The 17,397-nt window shown below is 51.8% G+C and overlaps 1 long non-coding RNA gene across 1 annotated transcript; it reads left to right on the top strand.

Moving 5' to 3' along the window:
- Window positions 1–610: 610 nt before the first annotated feature.
- LOC148109302 (uncharacterized) lies at window positions 611–3,812 on the top strand. Its single transcript, XR_015726175.1, has 2 exons — window positions 611–1,737; window positions 1,890–3,812. It is a non-coding gene; the product is annotated as an uncharacterized LOC148109302 (long non-coding RNA).
- The last annotated feature ends 13,585 nt before the right edge of the window (window positions 3,813–17,397 follow it).

Below are 17,397 nucleotides of genomic sequence, written 5' to 3'. Positions count from 1 at the left end.
TTGTTTATTTGTTTATTTTAAATATTTTTATTTCTTTCTTTGAGAGAGAAAGCGGGAGAGCACAGGTGGGAGCGAGAAGCAGACTCCCCGCTGAGCAGGGAGCCCGACGGGGGTCCATCCCAGGACTCTGAGATCATGACCTGAGCCGAAGGCAAACGCTTCACCGACGGAGCCACACAGGCGCCCCTTGAATGTGACTTTAAACAAAGATTGAGCCACGGGGGACCCAGGCTTTTTCAGGTCACACTGGGATCAACAGTCAGGATGTTGTCCTCCCTTTTCTGGACTCCAGGACGCCCTTTGCAGCATGGCCTTTGCTGCCGTGTCCTCCTGGGAACACCCCTGGTCCCTCCCAGTGTCACTCAGGCCACCCCCGTGCCAAGTGCCCGGAGATAACAGCTGTCCTCACACTCTGTCCGGCCAGACTGATGCAGTTTCCAGAACATTCTTGCACTTTCCACGTCTGCCCCTTTGTTCTTTCTGCTTGTTCTTCCTGTGAATCCTCCCCTTCTTTACCAGGGGACCCTTGGGGGCACAGTAGCGTCGTGGGAGATGTGCTCCCAGCCCCTTCTCGCCCCGGGAGGGTGCTTTCCTCACCGGCTCCCCTGCAGCCCTTGTCTGCACCCCGAAAGCAGGTGCTCTGGGTGGCACCGCACGCGGTGTGCAGGGAGGGGAGCCCCCGGTGGGATCAGCAGCAGCTCCTTGTCCTCACTGACAGAGTCACGCCTGCTCCGTTCGTGACCCTGTGCCCCGCCAGAGCCCGGCTCGCAGAAGGCAGGACAGCAAATGTGACCACTGCGCGTTTGAGCCCTTGTCCCTTCTTCAGGTGCACATGTCCGGCTGCGCAGAGGAGACCGTCATTCCCATGTTACCGACGAGGCTCGGAGCGTAGTCTCTCGTCCGTGGTTACCTGGCACCCCTGCAGGGCCCTCTCCCCGTCGCCTCGAGAAAGGCCGCCCTTCCTCCATGCAGGGGGGGTAACACGTCACGTGGGCCCGTCTCAGCTCTTACTGAGGGTCTCTGAAGCAATGCAGCCCTCACGATGGCCCGTGGCACGCTTTTTGTTTGGGCATGAGCCATTGGGGTGGACATGGGTGTGGTTTGGAGCAAGTCCTCAGGCTCTTCAGTCGATCTTTTCATGCGTAAGGGCAAAAGGTAACCATATCCCGTGGCTGGAGCAGCCTCCCTCTGACCATGGGGCTGTGGCCGTGGTTCCCGCCCCTCCCAGGAGGCAGCCCCCGCACGGCGTTCCCCAAGGGGCATGCAGGGCGCACACGGCGCGCCACGAAGACCCAGGGCTTTGGGTGCGCGTGGATGAATGGAGTAGATGTGCGTTCGTGCTGCCTGGGGACGCCGCATGGGTGCGGAAGGAGCCTGGTGTGCGCCGTGCCTCGGTGGGTACGGGCGGGCGCAGCCTTCCCGACAGGGAGAGCGCAGCCCAGCACTGGGGTGGGGCACCCCAGACCCTGCTGGGGGACATGCCAGGGAGCCTTTCGCAGGCTAACCTGGGGTTACCTCATGCTTCTGTGGCATCACCTGCAGCCTCGTTCGGAGGAGCCCCTGCTTTCAGCACAGTTTTGCTGCCTGATGTTCTGTATGAAGTGATGGGGCTGGAGAGGGAGTGAGTCTCCCGGCCCGCAGCAAGGTGCCCGCGAGCACTGGGAGCTTGTCTGCTTGGGGCCAAGGCTACTGCCTCACATCTTCTCCACAGCCACTGCGGGTCCAAACAACAACAAGGTAAGTGTGGCCAAGGTGGGAGGTGACAGGGCACGGACTCCATTGCCCATGTGGTGTGAATCAATCGTCCTGATTCACGAGCGAGAACCATAGGCCTCGTAAAGCATCAGCTTCCTCACCAGTGAAATGGGGGCGTCCTTCTGGTCTTGCAGGGTTGCCGTGAGGATCCACGGGGCTCATGGAGCCGCAGAACCCGGCACGTACCTGGTGCTCAAGCAGACGGCGGTGGCGACGGTTCACGTATCTTTGTCCTGCTGCCTCCTCTCCCTGGCCCGGCCTGCCGGGGTCCGTGGCAAACAGCGGCAGCCTGAACCACTGTTTCCAGAAGGTCGGGTAGGAGCACGTGACCCTGTCCCCAAGACTTTCCACGGCAGACATGCTACAGCGTGGTTCCTTCCGTCCTCCCACAAAGGCCTCAGGCGGCTCGAGGGCCATAGGTCCACGCGCAATCCCACTATGCGACCCGCCGACTTGCGCGAGCAGCCTGCACGCAGCCTCAGGCCCCGCCTGCACCATCGGAACAGTGGCAGGGAGGCCGCGTGTCTCCCACTCAGGGGCGAGCTGTCCAGAGAGCTTGCCTGGCAGCTGGACCTGTCCTCTGCCCACAGTGCTGGCTCCGGAGCCCGGCCGCCTCCCTTCCGAGTCGCCTCCCAGGGGGCCCAGCGGTGACAGGCACCTGCTCTCCGGGTTGGGCTGCGCAGCCCCAGCCGCCCTCCTGCAGTCCACGAGAGCCCTCCGGTAGATGCCACCTTCCTGCCTTGATGGAACCCGCAGGCGAAGTGGGGGGCTTGCCCTCCTAGGTGGGTGCAGGTTCCTTGGTCCCTGTGCCACCAAGAAACATCTTCAGACGAGACCGTCCTGAGGAGCACCCCCGCCCAGGGCTGCCCTCGCCCTGCAGTGTCTTCCCTCAAGCTCATCTCCGCTCTGATGTGGGCCCTTTCCTGCCCCTCGTGGTCTGGCCGTGAGGAGACATCAGAGGCCTCACGTTCCCCAGTGGTTGTCAGCACTTTCCCTGAGGGGACAGTGAATCCGGGCCACCAGAGTGGACCTGGGGCTCCCAGGGCTACCCTGCCCGTCCTCGGAGGGCTGGCAGGGGCCTTAACAGCTGTGGGCAGCAAGTTTTCCCTAAGCCCTTGACCCGCTCGCTATCGGAAACACAAATGACCTCCATTTACCCGGCCTCCCGAGCCCCCCATCTGGGGTGGGACGCTTCAGTCGCCCAGGAAGGACACCCAGCTCAGTCTGGTCCAGGGGAACTACAGGGGGCCGGTGAACGAGCATCCCAGGCGAGCGGCTTCACAGGCCTGCCCTGGGCCTCGGGGGCTGCCTGCCTCCCTCCTCCTGCAGGCCCCACCACTCTGCCTCTCTGCGGCTTTCCCAGAGACAGGCTTTCTGCACTGGGGCAGGCGGCAGTGGGGGGTCTTCCTGGCAGCTTACAGCACGCAGACGTAGGCAATGCGGACCTCATTTCTCAGCTGAGAACAGAGGCACAGAAAGGGGGGAAAGGGCGTAGGAGCTGGTGTACTTCCTGCCGATCGGAAGTTAGAGCCGGGATAGAACCAGGCGATCTGAGGTCAGACTCCTCACTCTTCCCTAATCCCGAATCCTGATGTCGCTGATGCAAGTCCTTTGTCCCTGCGTGGAAATATCTGTGGGATGTTCTAGGTCAGAATGCGTGGGCTGCGGCCAGCAGGTCAGGGGGCGGGGACCCGCTCACATCTGGAAAGCATCGAGGTCTGGCAGTGGGCACACCTGTGCCTGTGCTCAGCCCCTGGTCTCCCGCTTCAAGGCCGCTCTGCCCGGCCTCAGCCCTTCAGCTCCTGCCATCTGGGGTGGTTTCGTCTGTGCAGAGAGGCCATCGAGCCACCTCCATGGGGCCTGGTGACTGATAAGAGGAGTCCGCACATAGTCCCATGGACGGGGCTCGCTCACATGGGGGCAGAGGCTGCAGGCGGCTGGCGGAGGACGAGTCTGTGCTACTTTTGGTGATCCGTTTCATTGCTGGCCACAGGGTAGGGATTTTGGTGCGAAAAATTTAATTTCAAACTAAGCCCTATGAAAACTATCTTTCAAGAGCTCCTATTGTTGTGGCTATTCTCAATCAGGCAGCGAAGTGTCATCAGTTCATTAGGGTCTCGGTCATTCCAAGTTCTGGGGGCCGGAAGTCCAAGCTCGGGGAGCAGGCCGAGTGGGTGCCTGGGGAGGGCCCGCTTCCTGGTTTGCAGATGGTCATCTGCTTGCTGTGTCCTCCCATAGTGGGGAAGGGGTGGGTAGGGAGAGAGGGAGGGGCGAGACAGAGAGAGAGAGGGGGGCAAGGAGAGGGTGGGAGGGGTGGAGGGAGGGAGAGGGAGGGAGGGAAGGAGGGGAAGAGGTGGGGGAGAGAGGGAGAGGGAAGGAGGGATGGAGGGAAGGGTGGGGAAGGTTGGGGGAAGGAGAGGAATGGAGGGAGGGAGAAAGCCAGAAGGAAGGGTGGAGGGAAGGGGAGGAGGGGAGACGGAGAGCTCCGTTGCCTCTTCCTACAAGGGCAGGGGTCCATCTGTGAGAGGTCTACCCATGAGCTAAGCAGCACCACCCGCTGTGGGAATGTTGGAGTGACAACGTGAGCCACACATGACGCTAGACTACTTTCCACATCCTCTTTGGAGCGAACTGGACCACACAGGCTGCATCAGGACCCGCAACAGCTTCTGGCCTCCCTTGACCTGTCAGACTTCAGGGGCCAGCCATTGAGATAAGGCAGCCCCAGAGTCCACGGATGTAACTCCAGGGCCTCTGGGAAGCACAGAAGACAGTGCAGTGGGAAGGCAACACAGGCTTGGACACACACGGCCGCTCACCTGCCATGGGCGTTTTCGGCGGGAGTCACAGGAGAACACGGAGCATAGGGGAGCGCGTCCTGCGATGCTGGACTTGCCTGCTGATGGGGAGGAGGGTCTGCAAGAGACAGGGACTTGGACGTCGTTTTGTCTGTTTTTGTCTGATCCTTTCACACTGTTCCTGCCGAGTGGAGTTTCACCATCGAGATGAAACGCTCATTACACAGGCATCTATATCAGGGTAATTTTTCTGTGTTAAAAGTATCTTTTCTCTTTGATCGGGTGAGACAAGAGATGGAACATTCTTGTGTCCTGGATGGATGGGGACGTTTATTAGCCTTTGCATTTTCTTTTTTTTTTTTTTTTAAAGATTTTATTTATTAATTTGACATAGAGAGACAGCCAGCGAGAGAGGGAACACAAGCAGGGGGAGTGGGAGAGGAAGAAGCAGGCTCCCAGCAGAGGAGCCTGATGGGGGGCTTGATCCCAGAACGCTGGGATCACGCCCTGAGCCGAAGGCAGACGCTTAATGACTGTGCCACCCAGGCGCCCCAGCCTTTGCATTTTCTGAACTTGGAAATGGGTGAAGACACTTTCAATAAACACAGGGCACTAAAGTGTTGGTGTAAATGCTGCATTGAAATCTGCGTGTGTCCACTGTGATGGGATCATGGTCTGCACACCCCCAGCACAAGCCCTGTGCACACAGTTACCCCCACACATGGGGAAGGAGCCACGCAGCAGGCTGGTAACCCGTCTCTTCCTCCTCAAAAGTGTCCACCCTTTACGGGTCCTGCTCATAGCCCCTCAAGGGCTGCTCTGGTCAGAGGGCTAACCAGGGCCCAGAACCAGCAGGAAACACCTCATGACTCGTGATCAGAAGGAGGAGGCCATGACTTCTCTTGTCCTGTGACCCTTATTTCTGGGCGTGCGGACCAGGAGGGTGTCTTCCTTCTGACAGCCACGCGCTGGCGAGGATAGACGTGGACCTCGCGTTCCACCAGTGCCCTTCGGTCTCGCACACTCATTGCTGTTAATTTTATCTTCCTCACCCTAATGTCACCCATGGGCTTTTTGGAATTAAGGTGACATCAGTTTCCCTTACTATTTGCCCCATCATTTCTACGTGTCAAGATCACGGGCTCCTTAAGAGCACAGATCATCCCTGATTCATCTGTATTCCTGGGAGAATGCCTTGCAAATGTAAAACTTAGTCATGGGATGTATGAAACACAGCAGCAGAGAGCCACTCCTGAACCTCCTTGGGTGTTTGTTGACTTAGAAAGAATGTGGATTTTGAAGACCACTCGGTACTTTGATCGGCCTGCTTGGTGTGTGATTTAAATACAGACTTCTCCCCCGAGACCGACGGGTTTCACCGGTGGCCCCAAGGAAGTCACCTCAGTCGCCTTGTCTGTGAAATGAAGGTGTTGTCTTGATGGCCTGGCAGGATCTTTCCACTTGAAATAATCCATTTACTGTGATTCTGGGTGCCATTGTCCCTTGGGGACGGGATCACGTGGAGAGAGCCTTGTCAGTGGCCGTGCGCTCCTGCATGCCTGTGGCCTTGGGGGTCTTGCTCTGTAGTCAGAGACCCCTACGGGGCAGGGCTTCCTGGGAAGAAGCCCCAAATCTGTGTGTTTCTCCAATAAGCACATGCAACGATGGTCGACAACACTAATTACCAGGGAAATGCAAATCCACGCACAGTGAGATGGCACCTGTCCCCTACGATGCTCGTACTGGCAAAGCACTGACTGTAGTAAGTGCTGGAGTGGACGCAGAGAAGTCTGCGCCCGGCCGCGCCGCACCACGGAAAACGGCGCAGCCATCATGGAAAGTTTTGAAGTTTCTTAAAAAATTGGAAGTAGAATTACTATTATGGAAATCCCACTTCTGGGTCTATATTCAAAAGAATGTAAAGCAGGATCCTGGGGAGGTATTTGTGCACCTGTGTTATCACAGCGTCATTCGCAGTTGCCAAGAAGTAGAAGCAACACAGATATTCACCAACTGCTAAATGGAGAAACAAAATGTCACACACACACACACACACACACGCACACACACACAGGAATATTATCCAGCCTTCAAAAACGAGGACATTCTGTCACATGCTGTAACATGGACCAACTTGGAGGACATTATACTAGGGCCAAAGAAGCCAGTTAAAAAACAACAAATACTATATGGCTCCACGCACATGAAATATCCAAAGGAGTCAAAATCAGAGAAACTGAAGAAGAAAGGTGGTTATGAGGGGCTGGGGGCCAGGAGAAAGGAGACAAATTAATGTTTAACTGGTACGGAGCTTCAGTGTCACAAGATGAAAAAGTTCTAGAGATCTGCTCTACGGCAATCTGAGTAGAGTTGTCACCATTGAACTGTGTGCTTAAAAATGGTTAAGATGATAAATTCAATGTCTTTTTTTACCATGATAATCATATAAAAATGGATAAATGCCTTAAAAGACACAATTTTCCAAAGCTAAGTCATGAAAAGATTTCAAAAACCCTGAATATTAAATATTCTATTAAATAAATAAAATTCATAACGATAAACCTTTTCACAAAGAAAACTCCAGACTCGGTGGCTTCACTTTATTCCTCAAAATTCCAACAGATTTCTGAGGAAAGGTAAAATCAATTCCACAATCAATTTAAGAAAAGGAGGAAGAAGCATTTTCCAAATCATTTGATGAGGTCAGCATGTTTATTATAGGGTTATTCATCTTATTTTATTATTGATTTGTTTAGAATTTACCTTAATTTCTGAGAGAGGGAAATGCACATTGGAAAACCCCTTTTCACTCGTTCCACAGTTCTTTCCCGGGCTTGTGACCTGGGAAGTTCGTCCTTCACCACATTTGACAAAGGAATTCAGACAAGGTTTGAAAAGTTCTGATAGCATGGAAGTGGGAGGTGCCTTGTGTGTAGGAACCCCTGCCCCCATCATCCCCAGGAGGGACTTGTGGACGCGCCTGCCCCACCGTGGCACCCGGAAACCCACAGCACCTGTCCCAGAAGGGGGAGCTCTCCACGTGCACACAGGCTCTATGTGCCACCCCCGTGCATCGTGGAGACCCCATCGATTGTGGGGACCGTCCCCAATGCTCAAAAGTCACGTTTCCCCTTAATTCTCCTCTGCCTGCTTCCGAGGCTGCAGAAAGAATTCGCACCGGCCTCCTTCCTGGGGCGCCTAATGGGGTGCTTGCCACTGTGTGACATGCTTGGAAGACAGAGTGTGACTGGCAAGACGCAGCTGCTTCCATGTAGGCCGTCACGTGACTCTGTCTCCCAGGACAGGGCACCAGGACCCCAAGCCCAGGGCAGCCTGGCCACTGTCACCAGCCATGAGTGACCCAGGGCCCCTCAGTCCTGCCGTAGGGAGTCTGGCTGGAGCGCACACGTCTGTGTGTCCCCACAGGTGCGTGAGTTCGAGCACAGGCAGACACGGCGACAGCCCCGGCCCCCAGTGCCTCTCTGTCCCCGGCAGCCCTGCATGCCCTCGACGGCATTGCTTCTGGTTTTCGTCACCAGAAATTTGGGGAATAAGTTAGATTTGAAAGACAATTCTACTTTAAGCCAGTCAGGTTTTTGTTTAATTACTTCGCCTTCCTTGTACCAGAGTGCAGTCAGATTTAAAGAATGAAACGGGGCAAAGCGGGGCAGCACCCGGGGCTCAGGGACCCAAGATCGGTCTGAGGAAGGCTGGGCAGCTTGCTGGTACAGATAGCGCCTGGCAGGAGAGAGGGTGGTCCAGGGCGGGGTGACAGCCGGAGCAAAGGGCCAAAGGTATGGCAGGCGTTTGGGGAATAAATAAACGCTTTTTATGACCTCCTCTAGAGTTGGCCCTAAAATCTGCCTGCAAAGCTGTTTCGCTCTTTGAAGAGAAACAAGATCACTTAAGGCTTTTGTAGTTTTATTTTTTGTAAAAAGAAAAAAAAAGAAAGAAAATCAATACAACTATTATTATTCCTGCCCTTCCCAAGAATGTGAGGTCGGGCCAGTTCAGCATTTGGAGTTTATTTGAGGAATCTTGTTAAACATGGAGAATTATTCTCATTGCTTTTTAAACAGCTGCTGAATTTTATTTTATTTTTTAAAAAGATTTCTTTATTTATTTGGGAGAGAGAGCAGAGGGAGGGAAAGAGGGGGATAGAGAATCTTAAGCAGACTCCGCACTGAGTGTGAGTCCGATGAGGGGCTCTAGCCCATGACCCTAAGATCATGACTTGAGCAGAAATCAAGGGTTGGATGCTGAACGGACTCAGCTACCCCAGCGTCCCAAACATGAATTATTTTTAAAATGAAAAAAGAGAAGAAAAAGTCAAATGACTTGGCAGAAGTCAGTCACCGCAGTAACAAGACAGAAGACTCAGAGGACAGCCGAGCTGAGGTGGTCCTGCTGCTCAGGGGTCCGCAGACTCCCGGTCCTGGCAGAAAGCAAACGCTCGGGCCATGGGCTCGGCGTCCCTGCGGCACCCCCCCCCCCCCCGCTGTCTGCAGCTCTGCACCTGGCATTGGTCCACCAACACGCAAACGCCGTCCACGCCAGAGGGCTGAAGCCCTATTCCAAGAAAACTTTATTTCTGGACGCTGAAATTTGAGTTTTTTACAAGTTTTATGTATCAAGAAATACTCTTCTTCCTCTGACTTTTCAAACTCTTAAAAGTGTGGAAAAACTCTAGGCCGCTTGTGGTAGGACGTCAAGTGGGATCAGCACTAGAGCTCAGCTCTAGAAAGACGTGGCACCCCCCTCCCCACGTGGATGGAGGGAATAGAAGACCCAGTTTCACGAAAGAAAACAAGGGTTTCCCACGGCTGAGAAGGCAGAAAGAGACAAATGCTGAGTTCTGTGTGCTCTGCGCTCAGCACCTCCCTCCTTGTCATTTGAAACAGAAACCTAAAGAAAGGTAAAAACCTTTCTTTCCTTGTGCCGAGCCTGGGGCCGGGTCTGTGCCACGGGCCGTGGTTGCCAACCCTGGTTCCAGGTCCTCCGCTTAGGAGCAGAGGAAGTGGACCAGCTCTTGCCCTAGGGCCCCAGCAGACAGGCGTGACCCGGGGAGACGAGCCACTTCGGGGACGCTGCTCACACCCTGCGGGGACATCAGATCAGCGCAAGACTGCCAGTCTGCTGCTGCTTTCTGCCCACAGTGCGTGTCCGAGGCTGGGACACAGGGACAGTGCGAGCCGTCTGAATCTGAAGCCAGAGGTCCCTCCCAACCTGACCCAGAGGTTCACTTGTCTTGAATCAATGTGGGTGACTTCCCACGAGGGCTCATGGTTTCTGGCTAATAGTAACTCCACTTCCACCAGCCAGGACTCGATGGTCAGCACGGGGTACGAGGAAAGCCAGGAAGGATTCCCCGTGCCACACCTGCACGTCTGGGGAGAGGAGGGCGGAGGAATGGGGGGTGGCAGAGCTGCAGCGTGGACCAGCCTGAGGCATGGGGGTCACCCGCCTTCCCCACTCGGAACGTGCGTGACTGGAGACAACGACACTTCCTGTAATGGGCCCTCTGACCTGACTGTACTTGGCCACCATATCTCTGAAAAGGGAGAGTGGAAAAGTCATTCTTTTGTTCAGACCGTGTATTTTGCACGAATATCACCTTGGTTTGATGACAGTCTGCACGATCGCAGTAGATCTCTTTGACCCCTTAGAGGGAAAACGTGGTTGAGCTGAGACGAGCAGGGGCCTGCACATCACTGTGCTGTCGTGGTCAGACAGGAACCGCCCACCAAAGCCTCTGTTCAGCGCAGAAAGGATCTGGGATCTCCATGGCGACCCTGTTTGCTCAGGTTCCCAGGGCACAATCTTCAGGAAAAAAATATGATTGTTTGCTTGAAATGTTCAAAGCTGCCTGCAACCTTAAAGCACATTCATTTTGCTTGAACTTTCTCTAATTATTGATAAAATTTGTTCAGAGTATAAATCTGTTCTGAAAAACAGAGCAAAACCCCAATTGCAGAAGCCGTGGGGTGAGCCTGTGTGCAGGACACGAGGAGATGGGGAGCTAGGTTGGAAGGAGGGGGCTGGGCGTTGCGGGCGCCATGCTGCCCGGGTCCTGCTTCCCGTGGTTACACAGGGCGGACAAGGATGGGCGCAGCCCTCACCGTGACTCAGAGCACAGCTGACACCACAATGGCCCCCTGTCCAGGCAGCCACGAGCAGGGTTTCGAGGCACGAGCTGTAGGGCCCCGCAGTCCCGGGTTCAAGGTCAGTCTGGGTGAGGACGGCATGCCACAGTGCGGGAATGTCTCCCCTGGGGCCTGGCACACACCACAGCCTTCACGACTGGCCGCTGGGTTTGTATTTGATTCAGGGTGGGGTGCGTTTTAATGCGGCTGAGAAAGGTTTGCCGAGTTTTATCTTCAGCGAACACTTCTCCTCCTCTAGTTGCCTGCGGGGTCCTTCCTGTCTTCCCACTTGTGAGACTGGGGAGCAGTCTGGGCCTTCGGGGAGGCTGGGTGTGAGGGAGGACGAGGCCCCTCAACTGGGCCTCAGTCCCAGATAAGGGCGATGACAGTAGCCGCCCCACTTGGGGCGCCACGGACCAGCTCAGGACGCCTCATGGCCACAGCCACGTAGGAAAAAGCTCAGGCACAAATCTGAACAAGCAGGGCTTCCGTGCTGTGCTCCAGCGGGTATGAAGGGGACGGGACGAAGGGGCCAGCACAGGAAGCAGGACGGCCCCGTTGTCCCGTGGAGTTCTGGGTGGGCCAGAGTCCAGCTGGCGTTTCCCACAGCCCTCCGGTGGCCTAGGTGAGGGAGGGGGGCCGGGCAAGGGGAGGGCAGGCCCAGGGCAAGGTTCCCACCTCTCCGGTCCCGGCGGCAAGACATTTCTTTCTTTACCTTCTGAACAGGCCAGCAGAGACTGGTGAACGACGTTACTAACTCCCCTCAGTTTTCCTCCTTCCGTTGGTGATGTTTACTCTGGGAGAGCCCGCTCTGTCAGCAGTTCAGGGGGAGGTCCGAGTCACCCCCCGGCCCTGACCCTGATCCCAGCCCTGACCTGGCCCTGACCCCGCCCCTGAACTGGCCCTGGCCCTGATCCCAGCCCTGACCTGGCCCTGACCCCACCCCTGAACTGGCCCTGATCCTGATCCCAGCCCTGACTCTGACCCTGATCCTGATCCCAGCCCTGACCTTGACCTGACCCTGATTCCAGCCCTGACCTGATCCTGATCCCATCCCTGACCTGATCCTGGTCCTGACCCAGGCTTGAAGGTGGCCAGCAGGGCCTGAGAACCTGTAGGAAGTAAACAGAGTCCCGGACTGCTCTCAGGCTTGGGGGGCAATTTAGTCTCACTCCCTCCCCAGGTTAGGTGGGCACTGGACCCCGAAGGCCGTTCACCTCTAACTGACACCTGCCTTGGGTTTGGAAAACCCAGACTTGCTGAGAGCTTGGTTCTCCCTTAGATGTTGTAGCCCCCTTCCTCGGCTGGGCCTGAGGGTCCCCCCAGTGGAGGGCTGCAAGCGTGGGCTGGGGACAAGGCGTGTGTGCCCTGCCCAGGACGATGCAAAGACAGTCTCTGAGCGTGCTGACCTCCAGGATGGACACCTGGTGACCCTCAGCCATTCTGCCAGGCCCGACCCTGACAGTGATCAAGCAGGGACGCACCACATCCACGGGCTTCCCCAAACCCATGTGGGGGGACACATCATGCAGATGAACACGTGAACTCACCACCGCTTTGTCGCGTCGTGTTTTCTCAACGATCAGACATTGCAGCTGCTCTGAGCGCCCACCGGAACTTACAGGGTGATTTGCTAGAACAAGGTGGGTGTGCGGCCGTCCTTGTCAGCCAGGCCTTTTCTTCTTGCACCCACTCTAGGAGTCAGTCTGTGAGTATGGACCCACCCACGTGAAGAGTGTGCCCGTAGCTGGGAAGCAGGACGCACCTCCCTCCTGGCAGATCCTCACGGCATGCTGGCTCCGAATGCCCTCCTAATCGGATGACTCATGCAGGGGACTCTCGTGTTGCTGGAAGAGACGGGCAGTCACGGGCGTGCCATGGCTGTGGCCATTTGGCTGACGGTGGAGCTGAGATGGGGGGGTCCACCTTTCTCAGTTGCCATCCTTAAATCCTAGCCACTAGCCCAGCCATCACAAGAAAAGGAGCCGTGAGTCAGAGAGGACCACAGGCAGCAACAGTGGGGATAACTGAAGGATGGATTGGCTTTAGAGAAGTGATCAAGGCAGGCACACCGCCATCTGTATTCAGGTGAAACAGTTCCCTGGGCTCCAGGTGCTTCTCCTGAGCCCCTCCCGGGAAGAGGTAGGAAAAAGGTGAGTAGTCCTATGGAACTTCAAGTACAGTAGAAAGCATATTTTTAAAGTATAGTTGATGATCCAGAAACATAACGTATTTCCAGGTGTTTCAGTCAGGATAGGCTAGATATGCTGGGGTAACAAACACGCTCGAAAGCTTAGTGGTAAATAGCAACGGAATTTTCTGTATGCTTCTGTGTATATCACGTATCCGTCCAGTGAAAGTCAGCAGGGGCCCGGCTGATGGGGGCTCTCCCTTGACGCATTACTTAGGGTGTAAGTCCTGCCAGAGATCAGGTGAGCTTAGGAATTCAGTCTTCCCTTTGCCCCGTTTTTAAAAATTAGGCTTTTTAACTTCTATAGTCTCCCTGCAGAAGGAAGGGAATGTGGTCACGGCACTCGGGCTGTACATGTTTCCATCTGGAAGTGACTGACATCACCCCCACGCGAACTCACTGACCCACGCCGGGCTCCCGGCCACGTCCACCTTCACCAAGGGCAGGCCGTGCAGCCTCCCTGTCTCCGGGAGGATGGGGACGCTGGGCGTGGGAACAGCCCTGATGAGCGGCAGGGAGAAAAACAAGTTTGAAAATGTTTTAAGAAATAGACAACTATATGGAAGAAATCTGAGTGTTCATGTTATTGCAAGTGATTTCCATATTCTTTTAAACTTTCTGTAGTTTAGGTATTTTTATAATAAACATTATTTTATAATCTAAATTGAATTTGTTTCTCTAAAGACCCTAAAGAGTGTTACAGACAGGAAATTCGAGTAGTTGCGAGCAGGGTTTGTAGCGGAGAACATCTAACAGACCGGTAGTTGCCACAAGTACCCTCAGGAGGAGCGTCCCCTTCGGAAGGCCGTGCCCCTCACAAAGGCTGGCGGGCACCCGGCCCGATGCTGGCTCTGAGTCCGCTGTGGGCCTGGCCTCTTCCAGGCGCGTTTTCTGAGCCTCTGCTTAAGGCCGGCAATCCTGCTGTTTATTACAAAATAATAATACAATAAGAAAGAAACCATTTAGCAGTTTTTCGTTTTTGTTTTCTTAACTCTTGGCGCTAGGGAGTGAGAGCTGAAGGAACTCTACACGGATTTCAAGGATGCGTGAGTCATTGAAACGAGGCCAGTCTAAAATCTATGTTTTCTGCCGGGCAAAAAAAGGAGTGTGTGATTTTGTTATTTTTTCTTTTTCCTCTTGTTGGGAACAGAGGAAATCATTTGACTGTCCTGCTCCCCAGCCCCCTGGAGGCTACTTTAAGTCCCTCTGTCTGCCCCCCAAGGTGAAAGAGGAATCCTGTGTGTTGATGGAGACTGTTAGTGGGGGATTAATAACAAAGGCTTCGGCTTGTATCTCGATGCAGTTTTGCCATGAAAAGAAAGAAAGAAAAAGCAGCTTTCAGCTAGAGGAAGACAAGTGTTGAGATATGGACTGGGAGGGCTGAAGGTACGCAGACCCGCTGGTTCGGCCAGGTGCGGTCTCCGACGCCCAGTCCATCTCCCCAGGGTGTGACCCCAGGAGCCCACCGCTCCCGAGACAGACTTTCTTTGGAAAATGGTCTGAGGATCCGCGTTGCTGAGTCTAAACTCGGCTTTTTCCTAGAAATGTCTGTGCCCTGAGTGAATTTAGTCAGGTTGTGTCCTCACTCCTATTTCCTTCCTGATGGTCACGGTTTAAAGGTGATCTGAAGGCGTTTTGAAAGCCTGGCTCAGTACAGAGGCCGGATTCTTAAGTGCAGGTGCCCATTAGGGAATCAAATTCAACCCTGAGCTGGGGGATCTCTATAGACAGTCCCACTGGGGGTGGGAGGGAAGGTGCCCTGCCCAGCTGGCCTCACAAAGGGGCTTCTTGGTACGCTGCCGTGTCCTGGGTCCCCCTGGCAGGCCAGACATGACGCTCGAAGTAGAATGCAGCTGCTCCCTCCATTTCCAAAATCATGACTGCTTTGTCATGAGTATTTCAGGCCCACGGAGAAGGATAGAAAATGATGCAATGTAATATATAATAACTATATAATATATCGTAATAGGAACAACTAGGATTCTAGACTAGTCCATTCCTGCTTGATTTCTTCAAATTTCTGTTTTAAAAATTCTAATGCTGAATTATTATGTGTAAATAATTTTAGATTTTACATGTTAGTTATTATGAATACAATAATGCCCTATTTATCCTTAATAATGTCCACTGCTTTAAATTCTCTATTTTCTATGTTTTTTTCCCCTGATAATAATGTAGCTAGACTGGCTTCCTTATTTATTATTTAACTGATACACACTTTTTTTAGTTTTTTTTTTTTTTTTTAAAGATTTCATCTATTTGAGAGAGACAGAGGGCCTGAGCGGAGGGGGAGGGGCAAAGGGACAAGAAAAAGCAGACCCAACTCCCCACCCCCACCCCCTGCTGAGCAGGGAGGCCCAACGTGGGACTTGATCCCAAGACTCTGGGATCATGACCTAAGCGAAGGCAGACACTTAGCTGACTGAGCCACCCAGGCGCCCTCAGCTTTTTGTTTCCAACCTATGTTTTCATGTTTTTGAGCATTTATTGTAAATAGTAGAGAGCTGTATTTGTTGTTCTTCTTTTTTAAAAAATCCAATGTGAGAGTCTCTGTATTTTAACTGATGAGGGCAGAACATTCACATTTTTAATTCCTAAAAACCTGGCCTTATTTCTATCACCCTATTTTTGGTTTATACTTATTCCTCCTTTGCTTTTGGTCTCCCTCCCATCCCATGTTTGTCTCTCTTCTAATTTGTTTGATTGAGTTTCCTATATTTCTTTTGATTTCTGCACTGCTCTGGAGATGTGTTTTCTATAAAAATAGAAAAACTTTTTACTCTTGAAATATTAGCGTGAATTTTGAAAGCTAACAACGCTAAGGGCCGTCAATAGCCCTCTTCCCCTCCCCCGAGCCACCTCTTGCGCCTGCAGACTACTCTCCAGAATTTGTTCACCTGGTTCTCACAGCCCCAAATGCTCATCCTTGTTTCATCATCACTCTTGGAAGATAGTTTGGTGGGACATAGAATTCTATGATGACATTCATGTATTGTTAGTTCTTCTAATAAATTATTCTGACAACCATCATTGTAAGTGAGACAGTCACTGTTTAATTGGTTGATGTCGTACTGTTTCCTCTCCAGCTTTAAGTTTTTTTTTTTTTGTTTTTTGTCTTTTAAAAAAACTCTTGTGTGTTTATGACTTTGGATCGTGAGCCGCTCTCCTGTGAGGAAATACCTGGGGAAAACCTTCCCAGGTTTGGGGAGGATGGGTCCACCCAGAAAATCCTGCGGTTGCTTTTGCTACAAGACACAGAGTTATTATCCTTAGATTACTCTTAAAAATTTTTCAGCTTGAAAGTTTTCATTATCAATGTTTTTGTGTGTTTTAATTTATTTTTAAGACACTTCTTATTACAAAACAGTAAAATTGTATTTAGAAATTAGAAAACAAGAGACAAGAGATAAGAAAACAAAAATATTTCTACCACCCTGAGTTTACCACTATTATTATACATCTCAGTATATATACTCTGTCTTCTATCATCCTTTAAAAAAAAAAAAAGATTTATTTATTTATTTATTTATTTATTTATTTATTTATTTATTTAAGAGAGAGAGAGGCATGCGCTGAGCACAGAGCCCAAGGTGGGGTTCTATCCCATGACCCTGAGGTCATGATCTGAGCTGAAATTAAGAGTCAAACGCTTAACCGGCTGAACCACCCAGGTGTCCCTTCTGTCGTCCTTTTTATCTCTCGACCTGTATTCCCAGTGTGCATTTTCTCTCTCTTTTTTATTAAATTGAGATCATGATAATGATTATTGACAATTATTATAGTATTAATTGTTGTATTATATGCTACTATGATTGTAATATGACATAATAATTATATTATGTTGTTATCTGTACTATTATATGATATATTATTTTATATATTTATTATAATGTATAAAATAATTATGTTATGATAATATAATGATAGATGATAAAATAATGAAATAATATAATAAATGTAATAGGTTTATTACATACACAAGAACTTTTCTGGTTAATTAACTCTACCTTTCCCCAAAATTACATTTTCATCTTACCATATACACTGTCCATCTCAAATTTTCCCCACTGTCCCAAAATGTTATTTGCAATTGGTGTCTTTAAACCAGGACCTCAGCTAGAGCCAGGAACTACTTCTGATCATTATATCCTTCAAACTGGATTAATCTGACATAGTCCCCATTTTATTTTCAAACTGGAATTTACTTCCAAAGTCTGTTTAGGCTACATCAAAAATACATACATATTTGTTAAAGATACGTCAATCGGGGACACATGGTATCTTGATCATTCAGGATGCTAAGAATGACTTAAGATGGGTTAAGATGATGATTGAGCTTTCCATCGTACAATTATGCTTTGTCAATAGAGTTTTCCAAAAATCAAAAACATGCCTCTTAACAAATATGAAGTGACAGAGATTTGTTTAACTCATCAATAAGGCAACAAGGAGTATGACAATCTTTGTTCAAAGGATTCTAGAAAAGACAGAAAGTATTTGTAGTCACTGA

This window comes from Ursus americanus, chromosome 11 (genome assembly GCF_024610735.1).
Source record: "Ursus americanus isolate L20-20 chromosome 11, mUrsAme1.1.p, whole genome shotgun sequence".
Lineage (NCBI taxonomy): Eukaryota > Metazoa > Chordata > Mammalia > Carnivora > Ursidae > Ursus > Ursus americanus.
Note: the sequence above shows the minus strand (reverse complement) of the source record. Positions and strands in the feature narration are given on the sequence as shown.